At 39.6% G+C, this 7,189-nt stretch overlaps 1 protein-coding gene and 1 pseudogene across 1 annotated transcript in view; one reads left to right on the top strand and one right to left on the bottom strand.

The window, feature by feature from the left end:
• The window catches only part of LOC103272250, a 13,510-nt pseudogene extending 7,517 nt beyond the window's left edge, over positions 1-5,993 (bottom strand).
• LOC103272242 (mitogen-activated protein kinase kinase kinase 13) overlaps positions 5,845-7,189 on the top strand; it is a gene marked incomplete at its 3' end in the record, with an annotated part of 161,246 nt that continues 159,901 nt past the window's right edge. Inside the window, exon 1 of the mRNA XM_008069729.1 lies at positions 5,845-6,092. The remainder of the gene's footprint in view (positions 6,093-7,189) is intronic.

Here is a 7,189-nt window from a genome sequence, read left to right as displayed (position 1 = left end):
AGGTCGAGGCTGCAGTGGCCGGGAGCGGCCACTGTACTCCAGTCTGGGCGACAGAGTGAGACTCCGACTCAAAAAAAAAACAAAAACAAAACTAGAAATTACCTCCAAGAAGAACTTACAAAACCAAACAAAAACATGGAAGTTAAACAATCTGCTCCTGAATGATCCTAGGGCCAACAATGAAATCAAGATGGAAATTTAAAAATTTCTCAAAACCAATGACAAGAATAAACCAAGTTATCAAAATCTCTGGGACACAGCTGAAGCTGTGCTCAGAGGAAAATTTATAATGCTTAAAGCCTACATTAATAAGATTGAAAGATCACATATTACAATCTGAAAGACGGTGGCACTCAGTGAGACTCAACACCCATTAAGGCCAAGAGATTTAATGGGTCGAACGCGGTGGCTACAGGACCTGAGGGTCAGGTTGTAGCGCTGAAGCAAGGGCGCTCCAGACTTTATGGGGGCTTAGGGTGACCTGTCAGTCGATTATTGGTCGGCTGGCAGAGCTCCATCCAAGTTGATGGGTTTTTTGCGGGTGCAGGAAGGGGTGCGGAGGGAGAACACAGGAAGGCACCGAGGAAGAACAAAGGAAGGCACCGTTTCAATCACCATTTTAGTTTGCTGGGTCGCCGTTTCCAGGAAAGGGAGGGGATGTGGCTTTACTTGTGGCTTGGCGGTGGCCCTTCACAACCTAACATCACACATCAAGGAACTAGAACATGAACGAACAAAACCCAAAGCTAGCAGAATAAAATAAATAACAAAAATCAGAGCAGAACTAAATGAAATTGAAATGTAAAGGAATACAAAAGATCAATAAAACAAATCATTGGTTCTTTGAAAATATAAACAAAATTGATAAACCATTAGCTAGATTAATTAAGAAATAAAGAGGGAAGATTCAAATTAACACAATCAGAAATGAAAATGGAGACATTACAATTGATATGATGAAAATTCAAAAGATAATCTGAGATTATTATAAACACCTCTACACAAAAAAACTAGACAGTCTAGAATTCTTGGAAATACACAACCACCTAATATTTAATCAGAATGAAATAGAAACCTTGGACAGATCAATAATGAGTAGCAAAACTGAAACAGTAATTAGAAGTCTCCCAAAACTAACAAAAAAATCCAGGACTTGATGGATTCATAGCCTAATTCTATCAGACTTTCAAAGAATTGGTATCAATTTTACTGAAGATATTCTGTAAGGTTGAAGAGGAGAGAATTCTCTCTAACTCATTTTATGAAGCCAACATGAACATGATACAAAAACCAGGAAAAGACACAACAACAACAACAACAAAAACTACAGACCAGTATCCCTTATGAACATAGATGCAAAAATTCTCAACAAAATATTAACAAATCAAATTCAACAGCACATAAAAAAATAATCCACCACGATCAATTGAGTTTTACCCTAGGGACGCAAGGGTGGTTCAACAAATGCAAGTCAACAAACATGATCCATTCCATTAACAGAATTAAAAACAAAAATCTTATGACCATTTCAATAGATTCAAAAAAGCATTTGACAAAATTCAGCATCTCTTCATGATAAAAACCTTCAGTAAAATAGACACACAGGGAACATTCTTCAAAATAATAAAAGCCATATACAACAAACTCATAGCTAATGCCATCTTGAACGGAGAAAAGTTGAACACATTCCCCCTCAGAACTGGAACAAGGCAAGAACGCCCATTTTCACCACTCCTATTTAACATAATATTGGAAGTTCTAGCCAGAGCAATCTGGCATGAAAAGGAAATAAAAGGTATCCAAATTGGGAAAAAAAAAAAAAAAACTATCTCTGTATGTCAACAATATGATCTTATACCTAGAGATCTAGGCTTGAAAAATTGTGAAGTTTTAGGATACAAAACCAACATAAACAAATTAGTAGCACTGCTATACACCAATAGCGACCAAACTGAGAATCAAGTTAAGAACTCAATTCCATTTACAAAAGCAGTCAAAAAGATAAAATACCTAGGAATATATTTAACTAAGGAGGTGAAAGATCTCTATAAGGAGAACTACAAAACACTGATGAAAGAAACATAGAGGACACACAAAAAAATGGAGAAACATTCCATGCTTATGGATTGGAAGAATCAATATCATTTAAGGACCATATTGCCCAAAGTAATCTACAGAGTCAACACAATCCCTATCAAACTACCAATCATTTTTCACAGAATTAGGAAAAAATAATCCTAAAATTCATATGGGAACAAAGAAGAGCCAGAATAGCCAAAGCAACTCTAAGCAAAAAGAACAAAGCTAGAGGAATCGCATTACCCGATTTCAAGTTATACTACAAGGCTGTAGTAACCGAAACAGCATGATACTGGTACAAGACCAGACACATGGCCCAAAGGAGAATAGAGAATCCAGAGATACCTACAATTCAAATGATCTTTTACAAAGTAGACAGATTTATTGTAGAGATGAGGTCTCGCTGCCCAGGCGGGTCTCGAACCCGCGGGCTCAGGCAATCCACTCACCTCAGCCTTCCAAAGGCGCGGGATTACAGGCTGAGCCACCAAGCCCGGCTTCTCGTCATTCTTAATAAAAATCTTCTTCCCATCTCCATATAATTGTCTTCTTCTGGAAAACCCAATCTGTGACAAGTTTTCTGTGACATTGAGTATAAGCGTCTGGACATTCAGTGGGATACTTTGAATTCAGTCTTATCTAGAGGAAGGGAAATGCACTCATAGTTGCTCTTATTTTTAACTGTATAAAGCAAATTTCCAGCATATACAAAAAGTGGAGAGAAGGATATAATAAAACAATATCAATATATTATCAATACTTAGTATCTGATACCTCCCATATTATTTTAAAAAGAAGTTCTAGACATTATATTATTCCATCCATAAATATTATAGTACATTTGTTTGCTTTGATATGCAACACACTTATTTTTCTCATTCTTAGTCCAACTCCTTTTTATACTGTCTTACCTTTTATTTCTCTTCCTATCCCCAAAGCTTTAAAGGAAGTGTTTGCATTAGTAGTCACTGGGCACTGCTAGGGGAGGGAGAGAGGAGGGTTGAGGGGCTTATGATAACACAAAGGGTACTTGGTTCATTACCAGGGGGAGTGAGGGCCAGTTAGAAGCTCAAACTTCACCTGCAGGTATCTTACTTATGTAGTTAATCCTCACTTGTACCCCACATTCCTATAGTAACAATTTTTTTTTTTGAAAAAAGGAGGAAGTATTTTAATACAAAAAGAAACAGGAGTGGCAGTAGTAGGGGATAGAAGGCCTAGAACTAATACTGGAATCCATTCATTCTTTCACTCATTCAACAAACATTTTAGACCTATCCTCTCCTAAAGCCTTGAGATACTCCATTGTCACTAGTGTAGGCAGTTGTTCAAATAAGTGGTATTATACAATGATGCCTTTGATCAAATTAACTAATAAGAAAGAAAGGAAGGAAGGGAGGGAGTGAGGGAAGGAAAGGAGTCCCTTACCACTTGCCATCTAGTGGTCACAGTGGTAAGTATATGAACTTTTTTTTTTCCTGCTAGACAGAACAATACAAGGCTAGTTTCAGGGAAAAACCTTAAAGAGGAAATTGAGGACAGAGAGGTAAAGTGTTCTAAGGTGGCTAGTTAATAGAAGAGCTAGTAGGCATAGAACCCAAACAAGGTGACTTTAAAACCTGTGTAAATTGTGATCCCCTTTAAAAAAAATGTGGTCCAAATGACTTAAAATTTGATTAAACATCTCCATATTTTTAATCTATTTTTATCAAGTTATAGTATATTAGTAGCAAAGGAGGAGAAGTGTCATTGGTTGAACGAGGGAACTAGATGGGCTTATGAAAACATTAACATTGAATTATTTTTCTATTAAGAGGTCCATGTTAACAAAGAACTGAGTACCACATGTTCTCACTCATAAGCGGACCTTGAACAATTATCATAATACTATAAGAAAAGGTTTGGCAGTAGCAGGAAACTGCCAGGAGCGGGGCGGAGAAGCGGGATTGGCAGTAGTGGGAATCTGCCTGGGGAAGATAGGGGCACACCTCATCAACAAGGGTACCTGCATAATGAACATTTGTATACCTAACCCTGAATTGTACCCCACATCTTTAATTTTTTTTTTTAAAGGTCTATGCTATTTGGAATACAGACCACAGGCCCATTACCAGCATTTCAACAATAATAATACCTATGCTGGCTTTGTCATATTCCTAATCAAAGATTGAATAATTAGGAGAAATTATCTCCAACTAGAGAAAACTAAATGAAATCATGGACATCATTGGCAGTATATTCACAGACTCTATTCTGAAGCTTCTTGGGTCTGTTACTTATTCTTGTCCAGCCAGTTAAAATTGAAGATAGAGCTCACAGTGGCTGATAGTTTATCCCTCATTTACGGGTAAACATAAGTTTTCCAGGGGAAAGGGAACACTGTGTTTGAAATGAACCCAGCAGTAGCCACTACACCAAAGCATGCAAGTTGTGTGGCATTTAGATTACATTGCTCTTGTCTCTCCTGAACTGGAATTTTCCTAGTCCTTTTCACTTGAAAGTAAAGGTCTTAAGAGTTAGTCTTACTTTACTAACACTTTGAGGCAGGTTTTGGGAATGGGGAGAGGTGATGAGCATTTTGAGCACTGCCACGAATTCTGACTTGAGGTCACTTTTCTAGATCAAATTTTCCTTACCTGTATGTAGCAGCAAGATGTTGACTAAATAATTGCCTCTAAAATTCCTTTCAGTTCTATCATTCTGCGTATTTTTTGTCCTAAGCATAAAATTCCCAGCTCAGCTGATCCCTTCTGTTTTTTCCTAGGTTGACTTCCTTCCTCCAATAGTCATTTATTGAATATTTTCATGTTCTTGAGTGCAGAGCCTGGGTTTTATTCATCTGTCCCTCATTACCTAGAACAATAACTAAGCAGGTGAGCTCAAGTAGGGTTAATGTTGGTTTCTATGTAAGATTCCAAATTTAGAGAGCCAACAGTTACTAAGAAGGTACCAGGCAAAATCAGCTAATCACTTATTTAAAAACTGGGGATACAAAAGATAACAGGAAAACTGGCTCCAACCTTCCTTAGCACTTACATGTTCCAACAGGGCAAAAGAGTGCAGCAAAAAGTAATAGTTAACACTCATTGAGTGCTTTCAATGTAGCGGTGCTTTCCACGTATTATCTCAGTAATAACACAACCGTTCCAAGTTTGAACCAGGTACAGCGAGGTTAAGTAACGTGCCTGGGTTAGAAGTGAGTAGCATCTGAAACCAGACATCGCAATTTCAGAGACCTCACTCCCAAGCACTCCACTGGGCAAATAAAGAAAAATCCCAAGGACAATCTTGTGATTTGTTGGGTCCAAGGTACAGAAGGAGCAGAGGGAAGTAGCTGCAAAAAGAAGTTTGGGGGAGGAAAGCACTTCTCCGGGCTGGGTTACGCAAGCAGACGAAATAAACCCGACAAGCCGGAGGTGAAAAGCGCAGAGAAAGAACCAGTGACGGATCGAGAAAAAGTCAGGAAGTGACGTCACCCAGCCGAGCCGGGCCCTGAGTTAGACCGCCGGGTCCGTGAAATTCCGGCCGAACGTGACGCACCGGAAGTTACGCCATGAAGGCGGTACCTAGTTGTGGGGGGTGTCGCGATGGGCGGGGCGGGGCGAGGCGGGGAGCCTGTGGTTCGCCGGGAGCCTTGGATCTCCTGCAGGTAACCTGCGGGCCGGATCTGAACGGAGTCCGGGGTGGAAGCTGGGCTTGAAGGCCCAGGTCTCTCTATGACCTATGCGCAGGAGGACAGAGGAGGCTCTTTCGCATTAGGTGGTGGCTGGAGGAAAGGGTCCCTGGCATGAGACTCTCCGAGGAGATAGGGATACCGGCAACTCTTGGGAACCGGTCGTGAGGGCCAAGAGGGTCGAAGGAACGCTGGCTGAGTCTTCTGGGAATCGGTTCCGGCTGGGGTCGTGGGCTAACATCTTTGGCGCTCGTGTCGGGAAGACGCAGCCTGGAGCACTGAGATGAGTGACCTAGCGTTTATTTCCCACCTACCCCAGTCCGTTCTGCTAACGGCACGGGTACCTCAACATTTTGTCTCTTAATCCGTAGGACAGTGCCTTGCCCCTACTAGGCGTTCTTTAGATGTTGTCGAAGGAATGAATTCATTAATAAATGAAATAACCTGGTTCTGACTCGGCGGGAGAACTTCTTCCAAATCTCAGTATCCCAACCTCTGAATATAGAAGTGCCTCCTGTTTAGTTTGCCAATCGGTGGTTTATGAGGATGCTGTTGCTTTGTTTTGGTGCTTATTGAAACTTAGAAATGTGTCTTAATATTTTACTCTAGATAGAAAAGATAGGATGATGAGTTTGGCGTCTTTCAGGTTCTTTTACTTTTCTGGGACGAACTTCCAGGGAAGGGATACTAGAGAGGAGTTGGTCCGCAAATGATAAGCTGCAGTAGACACTGAGTATTCTGAGTGCTTTCTTTTCAGCAGTATAAACTTACTTTCCTTTTTTAAATGTCTTTCTTAGATTTTAAGTAAATGTGCTACTCACACTTGAGATGTAAATTAGATTTAGAATAAAAATGAAAATAGTAATTTATAAAAATCCAGTCAGATTACACTTGGTGTTTTCATATAAAGTTAACTCCTTCCAAACAGTTATAGGCGCCCCTCCCAAAAATGAATTTTTGACGATTGCATTGCTTCCTTTGTAAAAAGTATGTGTTTAGGCGTCTTAAATGTGATAAGGAGCAAGCAGTGACCTAAAAACCAAACTACTGTAACTAAATAGGTTTTGGTTGTCAAATGGAAAAAAAGTGCAGATTAGACTGTCATCAGGCTGTGTAATGAGATCTAGGCGTGAATCACTGCCCAGTCCAGCGAGGTGGTTGTGTATATGGGCTAGCTAATGACGTAGCAGCTCTTGAGAGGTTCCAGATTCTTATCATTAGATTTGGGTATAGTGGGCTAGGAAACTCTGCATTTATGTCATATTGCTGTGTTGTGCCATGTGTAATTTTTTTTTAACAAAGAAAAAACTAAGCATTTTTAAGATGTAATATCTAAGATGTTCTTAAAATAGGTTAAAAACTTCAAAAAGTTAACCTGTAAATACATTATTGCACTATTCAAATTTTTAAAGTTTGCTTATGCTTAAATCTTGTTTT

The sequence above is a fragment of the Carlito syrichta genome, unplaced genomic scaffold (genome assembly GCF_000164805.1).
Source record: "Carlito syrichta isolate Samal-C Ts95f unplaced genomic scaffold, Tarsius_syrichta-2.0.1 Scaffold111496, whole genome shotgun sequence".
Classification (NCBI taxonomy): Eukaryota; Metazoa; Chordata; class Mammalia; order Primates; family Tarsiidae; genus Carlito; species Carlito syrichta.
Note: the sequence above shows the minus strand (reverse complement) of the source record. Positions and strands in the feature narration are given on the sequence as shown.